Genomic DNA, 15,629 nt, shown 5'->3' with positions numbered 1-15,629 from the left:
GGCTGAATCTACAACACTGTATTGTTTAATACTTCTCTAGACTACAACTCCTCCACCAAGAGTGAATAGTGACCCAAACATCGACTTACGACTATCTTTGTCTAATTGGAAATCAGAATTAGTGTATCCAGTAGGGTTTAACTCACCCCTGAATATACAAGCATATAATCTCTCATTCTCCTATGATACTTGAGAATGTAATTACTACAATCCAGTGTTCCAAACCTAGATTTTATTAATAATGACTTACAATCCTTACTGCATAGCATATGCTAAGCATAGTACATAATATAGCATACATAAGTGCGATGCCCTGGATAACCAAGACCATTACACTGTGTGTTTAGAATAGTGCAAGACTTGCTAATCAAGTCATTTGAACATAAATGTGTTTCTAAAGTCAAGTGACATGTTAGGGTTAAAATATTTTGATCGTAAAATGGTTAATTTTCATTAAAATAAGAGTTTGATACATGGGATCCCAAAAATAAGGTTTGTGTGGCGGATACAACCCTCAAAAGTTAACACAACAGTAGCTATTTTAAATGGAAAAATACAAGTTTGAGCTCTAGTCCTTGTAATTCCCTCAGCCATGGCGGTTGGGCAGCTGCCAATGTACACTCCGCCCCCAAAGCTCTCTAACTCATGGTTGGTCCAGCCTTCCCTTGCCTTTACCTGCACTACGTAGCACCTGTGAGCCAATGCTCAACAAGAAAACTTTAATCAACAAGCATAGATAGCAACAAAGTGTATATAACAAACCTAGACCAATAAGTCCAATTAACAACATAATATAAATGTTAAACTAAACAACAACAATAGTTTAATCCAAACAAATAGATCAATCTTAATACAGATAATTAGGGGTCGACACCCTTAGTCCGAGCCCTCTAGTTATTTAGCTGATCCCAGCTCGCTTAGACTGAGCTGTGTTCAGTACGCTCAACATCAGCCCCGGCTCCCTTAGGCCGTATTTTCACATCACACATAGTAGATTTTCAGGTTACATAACACATATGTTCATTTACTGGGAATCTCAATCCCATCCACAATTTGGGTGCAGTTTTCTTACCTCGAGTCCTGAGCGAAGGATGTAAAGCAGTCTCGAGCACGATCCTCAATCCCGAGCCTTAACAGTAACCCTAGTCACAAGCGACAATGGATAACTATCAAAATCTAATTCAATTAAATTCTTTGGAAACAAATACTAACCTCCAGGACCTCTAATTCTACTAAACCGGGTAGTGAAATTTATCCTGAGTGCTTAGGTTTAAGTCCCCGAGCCTAAAAGCCAAACTTGGCTATGGCTGCCTAGGCAGGCCGCAACCTGGCCCTAAAGGTCGCGACGCGCTTCAAGTCAGAGGCGCCAGCCTCTTGTTCTAGGGGGAGGCGGGTCGCGACTTGCCCTTCAAGGCCGCGGCGCGCCCACAAGTCAGCAAGCCCTCGCAGGGCCTTCTGGGCACGCGGGTCGCAACGCCGATGAACTGGGTCGCAATGCACCCCCGTGAACCCAGAAATCCCTGGGTTTCTCTGCGTTTTTTCCCCAACTACAGCCTCAAAATTCAACCTAACTATATACCCAAGCCAGAACCAGGTCCATAATTCCCAATATCACTTCGAAAACTACACATATAGCCTATATCACTAGTTTAATCCTCCCTAAATGCCAAAATCAAAACCCCCCTCAAGTAACCCTTAACATGATCAAAACTAACCAGAAAATCAACAGCTTAGAACCTGAAATCTTACCTCAATTAGAAGCTTTAATCCTCAGAAATTGCTTGGTTGTTCCTAGCTTAGTTTCCCCCAAATTTCCAGCTCAATTCCCAGGTTTTTTCTTCAAGAATTCCTCTAACCTCAAAGCACAAGAGAGGGAGAGAGAGTGAATGTGTAAGAGGGAGGAGGGAAAGAGAGTTTGAGAAGTTTCTATTAAGTTCTAATTATTCTAGCCTAAGTCTGATTCATCCTAACTGTATTTTTTTAATTAAAATGACCAAAATTCCCCTCATACTAACCTAGCCTCCTATTTTCCCTTAAGGGTAGAATGGTCATTAACCCCAATTCCTGCTAATTGGTCGAGTCATCCTACAAATTCCAAATTAATCACATCATTCCCAACTAACTACCAAATACTTACCCATTACTTGATAAACCCAAAATATAAGTTAAGTTTCCCAAAATACCCCTAGGCTCACCCTGAGCCTGGTATTAAACCCCGATATGACTATTCCGCTCACTAGGATCGCCTCGAGCCGTATATTGCAAATATATCCACATAATAATGTGGTCTCAATCATTTAACGCATATAATCACATTTATGTCCTTAACGATCCCAAATTACAAGTATGCCCTTTGTTGACCGCGTTTTTGGCCAACAACGTGTAGACGTCAAAACGACAAAAAACCTTCAAGAGAAAAATACGACACAGACAATTTTTATAGTGTACGTGGTTCAGCACCAATGCGTTGGTAATAGCCTAGTCCACTTAGAGTTATGATTATGAATCTACACTCAAGATCAAATGAACTTGAGTCAACTGAGTTTCTTCAGTGCCGATTAAAAGAATACAATATTTCTCTCAAGATACAAATATTCTCTCTCTGAAAAATTAGAATCGGAATCCTCTCTATGATGCCATGAGCCTTGTATTTATAAGCCCAGGATCGTACAAATGCAGTCCCTCATAATCAGGATCTTTCTATTGTTCTTTTAATATTTAATTAATAATAATATCTAAAGTACAACAATATGCAATTCTTTGGGATAAAATGAGAGATTCCCACGCAGGTATGACCGATTCTTGCTGAAGTCGTTACTGGGATCTTTTGCGTAGCACTACTTTGTTTAATCGGTCCACATCACACCCAGAAGGAAAACTAAAGGGCCAAAACACTTCACTGGTCAGCCACATTCTCACTGGTCGGCCAAGACAAGTGACTGGTCGGCCAAACACATGTTCGGTCGGCCAAACACTTGACTGGTTGGCAAGCACCTAACCGGTCGGAAAAGCACCTGACTGGTCGGAAAAGCACCTGACTGGCCGGACAAGCACATGACTGGTCGGACAAGCACTTGACTAGTCGGTCATGACACTTGACTGGTCGATCAAGCACATGACTGGTCGATCATGACACTTGACTGGTCAGTCAAAAATCTTCACCGGTCTACCAGATCACTCCTAAGCCAGATCACCGAGCCATTCCTTGCCATTTGTCACTTCTATTGCCACGTCATCGTTTTCAAATTTTGGGGATAATATTTGCCCCCCAAGTTTATTATATGATATTCTCACATAATAAACTTTTTTCTCCACTGCTAACAGCACAATAAAATCTAACTGTGCATTTTCCCGCCTATGCAACAAACCACGACGCCACAACATACCATGATCACTGTAATTAACTGCTCCAATCATGGGGGAGAAAATATACCCAAGGGAATTCCAAGAGTCTAAGAATAAGTGACAATTTCCACTTTTTCCCTTTAAATAGACCCATAAGTGCTCATAATCTCATAAGCAAAAAGAAGACCAAAAAGTTCCCCATCTCCCTCATCTTTTTTTTCCCTTGGTCGTGTACCCTAAAAGCTCTCCTTTTGGCAAAAAGCTTCAAGGATTTCAAGAAAAAGCTCCAATTTCTTCAAGCAAATCCAAGGGTTCTTCAAGAAATCAAAACCTCTTCAAGATATATTTGGGTAAGTCCTTCTTCTTCATCTCCACTTATGTGTTTTCTTTTTCAAAGCTTAAGAAAAAATGTGTAGGCCGAAACCCCCATAAGAAATTCTCCCTTGAACTTGTGCATGAATCTTTGGTATATAATGTGTATTGTGGCTGTTTTGATGTTATATAGGCTATGGGTAGATCAATTTTGTCTTCAATTTCTTGAAAATTTGAAGAAAAATTAATTTTCTATCCCAAATTGCATATTTAGGTCCTTGGGTATTTGATGATAGATAGGATCCCTATAATTTTTTGAAACCTTTCAAATCTCCCATTTTGATCTTGTTGTAGTGTAGTTTGGATGAGGAAAAGTGTTTGTGCTCTTCTCGAAAATAGTCTATTAGGGAATGCACCCATACCTGATCGAGTACCACCTAGCTCTCCTCGGACCGAACTTAGCCCCTAGGAAATGCCTACGGCTGCTCAGACAAAAGGCCCCTCGGGTGCCTTAATGCCCCTCGGTACTTTGGTGCTCCTTCGGTATCACCCAATGATCGGACACACGCAGCTCTTCGCAGACACCGCGCCTGGGAAGCTCCCTAGGTACACGCACACCTGCCACTCCTCGAATGCGCACACGCCAGCCAGATGAGATGCACCCAATCGGACACCCCCTAGGGTACATGCCACACCCGATCGGTCAGCACGGCACATGCCTGCCCAGCCACTCGCATATGCACACCTGCTGCGCTCCTCAGAACCAAAGTGGAGCCCCTCGGACGCTCCACCAACCGCTCGGACAAAGGGGTCCAGCTCCTCAGACGCTAGCCAGCAATACCTCAAGTGCACCACTACTCGAACGCACGCATACAATTGCCCAAATTGTGCAAAGCCGATCGGATGACACGCCCAGCCGCTCGGGCACCGCACACCACCCGATCGGTCATGCGCACTGCTCGGACACATAAGTGTCCCCAAGCATTTTAGACATCAAAGTTTCTTTTTTCCTCATGCACGCTATATTTTTACTACTTAGATAAATATTTTCTGAGTAGAAAAATAAATATTTTCCTGTTGAACTGATTGATTTATACTTGTATGGTTACTCACCTCCCCATTTTTATTTTTTGTAGATGAATCGCTTCGACTATAGGGGAGGTGACAACCATACAAATTCTGACACTTCCATTCCGTAATCAAGCGATACTCCTCAAAGCAGCGACTCTTCATCGAAATCTCCTAGTAGTCGCACCCCCGAAGATCGCCTTCGTCGTCTTAAAAAGATCCTCCCCTGATCAGCCTTATATTTCTTCCACGAAGAACAGTTTGTCAATCAGTAGGCTGAACATTCAGAAATTAGGGTAAAGAAATCTAACAGACTTCCTCAGGACCAAGACCCTCAGGTGGCTCGCAGGGCCACACAGAAGGTAGTGGAACGTAGTGAAGTCCGAACTGCGGCTTCTTCAAGGCCGCCCCCGCCAAACACAAAAACCCAGCAAGCCTCGGAGAAAAATCTTTCCAAAATTTACCACCGAGATCCGACGATTAGCCGTTCAAAAACCAAGAAAAGAAGGAGAAGAAACACCCTCTTGGTTTACAGCCAAACCCTCCAAACTCAACCCCTGCATGTTCAACAAACACATTCAAGCCTCGGGCCTGAAAGGGGTTAACGTGATATGTCTACGCCCTCATCATAGAGCCAACAAGCCTGGCGGACCATACTGTGCCTGGTCTAGGTATCACGTAACCATTCCACTGCAACCTTTCTTTCGATCAGTAGTGGACTACTTCAACGTCTCTCCCTTTCAGATTGCTCCCAATGGGATTCAGGCATTGTCCACTCTATACATCCTTTACTTCCTGCAAGGTTGGGATCCACCCACTCCTCATGAAGTGCACTATCTCTTCGACTTCAGGACTAACCCAAGCCACAAGAACACAGGTTTTTTCCACCTCTTCCACAGGCATAAAGGGATCAAATACCTCCATGGTATCGCTCATAAGTCAAATCCCGGAAAATACTATACAGAGTATTTTCTTACTTCAGATATCAAAGCCAACAACTTAGCCTTTACACATGCGGGTCCATTTCACCAGCCCTTGCCTACCAAGGAAATGTGTTCCCGAGCAGAAGAATTGGCTAATATGTGCACCAAGGAAAAGAATGTAAAAGAGTTGGTTACCGTGGATAATCTTTAGATGGTGGGGCTGTTACCAAGTAACCAGAACATCCTAGTAGAAAGTACTACTGAGGAAGTGAATGCAACTGACCAGTCCAACGCTGACACTGAGGTAGTGACCGATCAGTTCTCTCTCGGACCATCTCCCTACTCTCGTAGACCAGGTGACCTTACCATTAGGGAACCCCTGCCAGAGGACCAACGTAGACGTGTCATTCCACACAGCCTGGGAAAGGAAAGACCATTCAGCTTCATAAAGACTTCAGCTCATCATCCGATGAAGAGGATGACTTCCTTGATCAAATCCTAAACTCAGGTCTAGTAGTCATAGTGTGATGTTTGGTTTTTAAATAACTTGGTTATACGGGATTTATAGAGTTGTCTGGTAGTAGTAAAGTATTTATCTACATATTGCTCTAATTTTTACTAACAAATCTTGTGTTTACTCTTTTGCAGATTCAGAGATGTTCAAGCAATCCAACACCACCCTTTCTCAAAAGAGGAAATCTTGGGAGGGAAGTGGCTCAAATTCTCCAAACAAAGTCCAAGACAGCCCCGACCAGCCAGGGAAGACAATCCGAGCAGCCAATTACAATCTCACAGCTGACCCCCTCATCGATTTCTCCCTCTGCGAGCCTAACCCCCACTCGCCTCACTGGCTTAAGTGAGCCCCTTTGCCTTTCTGGTAACCTTGGGAAGGAACTGCTTGACCAAAGCCTTCATGATGCTTCAACAATTCAGAGCTTTGAATCCTTGCCTCGGCTTAGTGTTGAAGTCGTCTTGCAAAGAGGGCTCGCTCAATTGATGAATGTAAGTATTTTATCACAAGACAGTTTGTTATTAATCGTTTTTACTGGTAGTAACTTCCTGTTTTCCATGCAGTCGCTTATCACTATCAGCCATGCTCAGCATCGAGCAGTGGACTACAAGGAATTAATCAAGGTCTTGAATGATCAGCTGGTGGACGCCCAAACTAAAGTGGAGACTTTAACTTCCTCGAAAAAAGATCTCAAATCCAAGGTGGAGCAGGCAGAGAAGACCGTTACTGAGCGGGATGGGTCTCTTAGGGAGCTGGCTGACGAAAACCAAAAACAAACTCAAATCAACAAGACATTGACTGATCAGCTAGAGAAACTGACTCGTGAGAACGAGGAGCTAAAGCGAGAGAAGTAAGCCGATCTCGCTCGCTATGAGGAGATTTGTTTCAATTGCTTCTACCAGGTGTGGAAGTTGAACAAACCCCTCAACCTCGACTTTCTCACAGAGGAGGCCAAAACAGAATAGCTTGCCAAATGCGAGGCAAAGGCTGCTGAGGAGGCAGCTAATCCTGTTGGTACCACACCTTTTTCTCCCATGCTATCATTCCGACCGGAAGAAGCCACTGATGCTGAGGAAGGTGTTGATCAACCTGAGTGACAACCGACCAGGGAGCCTCATAGCCGACCAGATGATCCCTTACCATACTAGTAGACATTTATTTTCTATTTTGCTATTGTATTTTTGCTCGTATGGCCGAGCTATTGGCATGAACACTTCACTTTTTTAGACTTGAGTCTTTTAAAAGTTTTATTACATAAATTCCTTATATTTTCATATGAGTACTTAGTTTTCTAACTTAGAAATTCTAAACATTTCATAAGTTACTACTAAGCATGCTTTCTCACATTCTTATTGCTCTAACATTTTATGAGCATAGCGTTTTATTTACACACAAATAGTTGTTCTTAACTTAAAATTTTGAAAAAAATCCAAGTTAAGTAAGCTTTGTAAAACAAGTTAGCTTAACAACCCTTTTGACTTCAAAGATTTACAAGTCAGCCTGAAAACAAATATCTTTGCTCGTGTTCTTATTGCTTGTGTTGAATTGTATACCAGTATACCCTATGTGCCCCCCAAGTGATTGAGGGTTGAAAAATCCTTGATCACTTGCTACTTGATCGAATTTTTCCTAGCAGTTATTGCTCGTGAAACACATTGAATATAAAGAGGATATTTCAGCAGTTAAACAATGCAAAAACATGCAGCTATGTAAACGTTGGTCATTCATCGGATGGATACCGACCAGTTGAACACTGCCCGGTCTTTCCTCCAGAAAACCTTTTTTGTTTTAAGATGAAATGATAGTTGAACACTGCCAAAGTAAGAATAATCAACACATATGCAAAATTTCTAGCAAGATTCGACCGAGCTGCGCGTGATCTCTTTTATTACTCGTAAAAAAAAGGACAAAGCGTGTCTAATTACGAGTCTCAAACAAAATAAAATTGTTCAAAATAACATGACTGGTTAGCAAATAGCTAGTTCACAAACAAACTTAAATAACAAGTTAAAGACTTGAGACAAAGCTACTACTCTGTAAGCAGTATTTATTGATAATATTTCTTCAAGTGCTCGCCATTCCAATAGTTCCTGATCAGCTCTCCATTTAATCGAGCCAGTTTGTAAGTGCCGGGTGGTAAGACTTGCTCAATTTGATACGATCCTTCCCAGTTTGGTCCTAGCACTCCAGTCGCCGGGTCTCTGATGAACACCTTTCTGAGGACCAAATCTCTGACCTGGAACTTTCGATCTCTGACTTTGGAATTAAAATAGCGAGCCACCTTTTGCTGATGGGCAGCAACTCTCAAGTTTGGTTTTTCTCATTTCTCCTCGAGAAAATCTAAAGATTCAGCTAGCAACTGGTGATTCTCCTCCTGGTCATACATGGTTCTCCGATGAGATGGGGGGTCTACTTCGACAGGCAACATGGCCTCATACCCATATGCCATGGAAACGACAAAACTTATTTAAATCTCTCTTACTCATCTCCTTCTTGATGGGTGGGGGTTTCCGGTAGGGGATCTCCTGATGACTTGCGAGATATATCTCCGCTCGGCTGGCCGAAAGAGTGGTGTAATTGGTGAGCCGAGGTTCATACTTAGTTGGCTTGTCGTTTGGTCCCGACTTAGCCTTCTTTTCATTGTGGCGGTCAGACCCATTATTTCCACGTTTCTTACAACCACGTTGATCATTTCCACCATTCTTGGGAGGATCAGTTGATCCGCTTGGATTGTTCAGGCCTTTCTCTCCCTTCTCAATTGCGTCATCCAATTTCATATATTTATCCGCCCGGTCAAGAAATTGTTGTAACGTTGAAATTGGGTTGTGATGAATACTGTCCCATAAAGGACTTCGATAGATTATGCCAGAAGAAATGGCCACCATCTTCCCCTCATCTCCAACTGCAGTTGCTCGGTTGGCTTCTCTCATGAACCTTTGTATGTAGTTCTTGAGAGATTCATCTTTCCCTTGTTTAATATCCGCCAAGTGATTGGCGTAAACCGGAGGGGTTCGAGCAGCACTGAACTGCCTGCAAAATTCTTTCCTGAAACTTTCCCAAGAAGTGATGGAGTTTGGCTTAAATTTCCAATACCACTATTGGGAAGTGTCGGATAATGTAGTGGGGAAAACTCTACACCGATAGTCATCACTCACTCTGAGCAGCTCCATTTTGTCTTCGAATTTCCCCACATGCCTTATCAGATCTGCCTTTTCTGTATAAACTGGCAGTACTGGTACTTTGTACTTCGCTGGTGGCTGGGCTGCTCTAATTCAAGCACAGAACGGGCTGCCACTCCTGTGGTCTACTGGATCGATTACAGAAGGTCATTTCGACAAACCTTGAACTACTGTTGTCAGAGCATCAAGCTGGGCTTGGATGCCTAGGGCCACTGCTTGGGACTCATTCTCGGGACCGCCTAGTCAGGCGCTCCTATCCGGCGCACCATCATCAAGTATTTCTACTTGACTGGTAGGTCGGTTCGGGTCTCGCCCTTCGACCGGGATGGTCCTTCTCCTATCACCAATGACATCTCTTAGATCCTTCTGAGAGGTATGCCTCCCTAACCGATCGAACACCATACTCTGAGTTTTTTCGGAAGGCCTGTCGTGCGGGACATGCTCCTTGCCACTGCGCTGCTGGTTGGGATGCAGTGGTGGCCTTCTTGTCTGTGATGGGTGGTCTTTTCCTCCTTGCTAGTTGTTGTCATTCTTTTCCTTCGACTGGTCAGTGTGATGACTATCAGCTTCATCACAACCATGCCCGTCTTTGAAGTGCGAAGTTTCTTTACCTTGAGGAGCTCTATTTTGCTCCTGCTCAAGTGGAGTCTTCTTACTGCCTGACTTGTGACTTCCGGATCTGGAAGTCTCTGATCGATGGCTCCTCGAAGGGGTTTTGGAGTTCCCCCTTTGGGTTGAGGCAGTGCCCGATCGGACCCCATCTTCTTCCCGACCAGGCGAGTTACTACCGCTTCTATTTGGTCCTCGGGAATTGGGTCTGTCAGTGTTTTTTCGACCAGTTTCTGTGGCCCTTGCTCCTTGGGTGGCTGCTCCTCATGCTGTAGCTTGGGCATTGGCCTGGGCCAGCTGCGTAGCTGCCTCCAGAGCGAGTGCAGCCTCGCGATGTCGCCTATCGGCCTCCTCCTACCGTCACCTGATCTCTTCGCTCCTAGCGTCCATCTCCCGTCTTTGCTGCTCAAATGTAGCCTTCTGTCTAGCCATTTCTTTAGTGAACGACTCCTATCGGGCGTTGAATTGTGCCATTTCCTCCAAGAAAGCCCCCATGGCTTCCTGGAGTTGTTCAATCTTTGGAGTCACGTCCTCGAGCAGGACTCTAGGCTCAGTCTCATGGTCTTGAGGACCAGGACCTTCTGATCTAGCAGGCTCTCTAGAGGAACCTGGCTTCTTGGAGGCTGCATTGGTGTTCTTAGGCGCCATGATGCTACAGTGATTGGCTGTCTTTCTCTTCAGGCTCTCAATGAAAGCACCAAAATGTTGACCGCGTTTTTGGCCAACGACGTGTAGACGTCAAAACGAATAAAAACCTTCAAGAGAAAAATACGACACAGACAATTTTTATAGTGGTTCAGCCCCAATGCGTTGGTAATAGCCTAGTCCACTTAGAGTTATGATTATGAATCTACACTCAAGATCAGATGAACCTGAGTCAACTAAGTTTCTTCAGTGTCGATTAAAAGAATACAATATTTCTCTCAAGATACAAATATTCTCTCTCTGGAAAATTAGAATCGGAATCCTCTCTATGATGCCATGAGCCTTGTATTTATAAGCCCAGGATCGTACAAATGCAGTCCCTCGTAATCAGGATCTTTCTGTTATTCTTTCAATATTTAATTAATAATAGTATCTAAAATACAAAAATATGCGATTCTTTGGGATAAAATGAGAGATTCCCGCGCAGGTATGACTGATTCTTGTTGAAGCCGTTACTGGGATCTTTTGCGTAGCACTGCTCTGTTTAATCAGTCCACATCACACCCAGAAGGAAAACTGAAGGGCCAAAACACTTCACTGGTCGGCCACATTCTCACTGGTCGGCCAAGACAAGTGACTAGTCGGCCAAACACATGTCCGGTCGACCAAACACTTGACTGGTCGGATAAGCACCTAACCAGTCGGTCGGACAAGCACATGACTAGTCGGTCATGACACTTGATTGGTCGGTCAAGCAATTGACTGGTCAGTCAAAAATCTTCACCGGTCTACCGGATCACTCCTAAGCCGGATCACCGAGCCATTCCTTGCCATTTGTCACTTCTATTGCCATGTCATCGTTTTCAAATTTTGGGGATAACACCCTTAAAACCAAGAACGAGCCCACATGTATATTTAATACTCAAACACATGCATATAAATATATTCTAATTATCATATAAATTATGCATGCCACGTAGTCACACATTTAATCAATTAATCACACACATATTCAATTATGCCCTCCCGGCACATTAATCAAGGCACTAAACCCTATTAGCATTTTTGGGTCGTTACAATAAGACTCCCAACTACTGAAGCATAGGGATACTTTCTCATTTCCTCTTCCTCCTAAGGTTTCTTTGGACATTGCTCTTTGGAAAGAGTAATTCCATGTCTGGGTAACTGACCTTTCTTAGAATTCTCCATAGAGAACCTTTCAAGCACCTTCTCTATATAATTAGCTTGAAAAAGTGCCAAGATCTTGTTCTTCCTATCCCTTAGGATTTGGATTCCCAGAACATTGCTCGTCTCACCCAAATCATTCATTTGGAACTTTTCGGCTAACCACTTCTTTATGTTTGATAGTGTTTCTACATCGTTGCCAATAAAGAGAATGTCATCCACGTAAAGAACTAGAAAAACCACCACTTTTCCTTTGATATATATATATATACACATGCTTCGTCAACATTCTATTTGAAACCATATGTTTTAATTGTTTCATCAAAGGTGATATTCCAAGATCTAGATGCTTGCTTTAATCCATAAATGGATTTTAGCAACTTACACACCTTTTGATCTTCCCCATTCTTGATGAACCCTTCTGGTTGTACCAAATAGATACTTTCATCAAGACATCCATTAAGGAAGGTTGTCTTGACGTCCATCTACCATATCTCATAATCATACGTGGCAAGCTATGAATAAGAGGATTCAAATGGATTTCAACATGGCCACGAGAGAAAATGTTTCTTCATAATCAACATATTCTCTTTGAGTGTAACTTTTGGCTACTAGCCTTGCTTTGAAAATCTCCACTTTCCCATCTACACCTCTTGGATTCTTGCCATTTCTTCTTTTTAGGATCATCCATAGCCTCTTTGAAGGTTAATGGATCATCCTTGTCTGTATCAGAAACAAGGACATGTGCCTCATGTTCGTAGTGAGCAGGTTGTCTCACAATCATCCCACTATGACGTTGCACTAGGGTTTCCTTTTCAGGAATAATGTTTTTCTCGTTTTTTCGTTTATCATTTAATGATGATGATGAAGGAGATGGAATCTTATCAGCTGTGAGTTCCTCCAAAACTACTTTGCTCCGAGGTTTATAGTTATTCATATAGTCATGTTCAAGGAAGGTCGTATTTGTTGAAACAAAATCATTTTGGTCCTTGTGACTATAGAATTAACCGCCTCTTGTTTCCAGAGCGTAGCCCAGAAAAATGTATACTTCAGACCTCAAATCAAGTTTCCCTGATTTAGGTCTAAGAACATGAGCAGGACGGCCCCAAATGCAGAAATGGTGCAAATGAGGTTTGTTTCCATTCCACAGTTCCAGTGGCATTTTACTTTTGGTCTTAGATGGGACCACATTCAAAATGTAAGTTGTTTGAATTGCATACCCCCAGAATGAGAAATCAAGTGAAGAGTAGCTTAACATAGACCTGACCATGTCCAACAAGGTCTTGTTTCTTCTTTCTGAAACACCATTTTGTTGTGGCGTTCCAAGTGTTGTGAGTTTGGATAGAATACCATGATCCAACATGAAATCTTTGAATTCTAAATCCAAATATTCACCACCTTGATTTGATATAAGTGTTTTAAGAGTCTTACCTAATTGCTTCTTAGCCTCAGCTTTGAATTCTTGAAACTTACCAAAATTTCAGATTTCCTAAGCATTAGATAAGTATGACCATATCTTGAGTAATCGTCAATGAAAGTGACAAAGTATTCATACCCACCCCTTGCTTATACATTGATTGGACTGCAGACATCGCTATGTAAAAGCTCCAAAGGTTCTTTAGCTCTATTGTCTTTCGCTGAGAAATGACATTTGGTCATTTTGCCTTCTAGACAGGATTCACAAATCGAAAGAGTTCCAACTCTTAGTTCTCTCAAAGGTTCATCTTTTGTTAACCTGTTTATCCTTTCTAGTCCTATATGACCAAGTCTAAGATGCCAAAGATATGTGTCATCCTCATTTGAAATTTTTGTCTTTTGTTTCCTTGCAGTTTTGTTGCTTTAAATAATTTCGAGTCATTTAGTGTTCATTCATTAAATGAAAGTGTTAAAGTTCGAATATTCATTTGCATGTGTAGAGAAAAATTAAGAATAATTAAATTATAAATAAAATATTCTCAAGTCAATACATGCAATAAAATTCAAAATACTGAAAGAAACAAACTAAAACATTGTTCAAACAACAACAAAGTTTTCTTTTAAAAAAAACTAAAGAATAAAAGGACTTTCTTCAACGCTTTCTTGAACTAGACGCTTTCTCTCTCTTCTTTCTATTATTTTTGTCCCCATCTGCAAGTTCCTCTTGATTGCTCAAGTGTCTGTAAAGAAGAACAAAAATATGATTAGTGGTTTCTAAATCAAAGATTTAGAATGATACATTATAATCCACTATTAAGCTTAAGGTAAAGGCAAATCATATTTACCTTTTTTGCGAATGTGATCTTGTCTGTATATCCTCATAGACAGCATCCCACATATCACGAGCATATTCAATATCCTTTAACTTTTTCCTCAGCTTTTCTTCCATGGTGCTAAGAATATAAAATCTTGCCACGTGATTTGATCTCATCCTATCAGCATATTTTTCATGTTCCTCTTTTCTTGCATCCCATGAAGGCATAGGAGAAGGTTGTTTTTCATTAAAAATATGTTTGACCTTTTTGGCCAGAATAACGAATAAAGTTGAATTTATCCATCATCCTTCATCTTCTTCAGTAAGTTTAACTTTGATTATATGATCATCAATCATTTGATGCATAATCGGGCACATAATGGGAAAGTAATCGGGTGGCAACATTTTATGACTGAATAAAAAATACAATAATATTACTATTTAAAAAATATCAATAATTTGGAAAGTAAATATGATGCATGAATGCAACAATTAAAACACATAAATAAACATTTACTATTCCACAATAAAACTACCTATTGAACCGTATTTTTTCATTATTATTAATAAATAAAAAAATAAAAGAAAAAGAATCGGTTTGGAGTGAATGAGAAAAAGTAAAAAAAAAAAAATCTCCATTTTTTTCTCCACTAACCAATAATCACTCACCACTCACCTCTCACCTCTCTTCCACTTCCTCCACTCTCTAATCAAATCTATCATAAAATAGACCTATAAAGGGCAAAAGAAAATCAGACAAAATGGGGAGAAGAAAAATAGAGGGGAGAAAACTCTACAAAAATTTGAGAGATATTATGATAAAAAGAAAAGGAGATGGAGACTACGATAAAAATACAGAGAAAGTTAAGTTTTCATTCTTCAGGGATTTCTACAAAGGGAGTACCAAGGCTTGCTCCTATTTTCTTCTCAGTATTCCAAGTATTTTTTTCTTCTCCGGTGACTCTCTTCTTTTGTCTTTGGTCCACTTTGACCTAGGCTTTATAAGCCACAAAAGGTCTCCAAAACTGAGATATGGCCAAAGGGGAAAGAAGAAAATTTGATTTCTCTATGTCGTTATGACGCTCAAATCCTCCTAAACTTAAAATGGATTTTTCATATTTTTCATGGTCTACTTTGACCTAGGCTTTATTAGCCATAAAAGGTCTCCAAAAGTGAGATATAGCCATAGAGGATATGATAAACCATAAAATGTTATGTTGTCAAAATTATCTTTAAAATGTTAATTTTGATTCAAAATAGTAAAATCTCCATACTCTGCTGGAACGGGTTAAACCCAAGAGTGCATAATTAATGAGTCCAAGCGTGGGATCCGAAATTTAAGTAAAATTCCAGTTGTGGTATAGAGAAAGAAATCTGCTCAAAAGTCCCTAACGTATATATGTTTGGTCAACAAAGTAAAAGTGATCGTATATACATACAACCCTAGTTCAATGATTTTATATCTGTTTAAAGACTATGGAAAAATACATAGTGGAACAGTATTGGCAAAAGATTAATTAGCTGACTCTAAATATGTCTATATATATATAGGAGAATTCTCTTATAGAGGCTTCACTTTAAGCCCTATCGATGGGGCTCTCAGTGTTCTCGACTAATAATGA

The sequence above is a fragment of the Humulus lupulus genome, chromosome 1 (genome assembly GCF_963169125.1).
Source record: "Humulus lupulus chromosome 1, drHumLupu1.1, whole genome shotgun sequence".
NCBI classification, from domain to species: domain Eukaryota; kingdom Viridiplantae; phylum Streptophyta; class Magnoliopsida; order Rosales; family Cannabaceae; genus Humulus; species Humulus lupulus.
Note: the sequence above shows the minus strand (reverse complement) of the source record.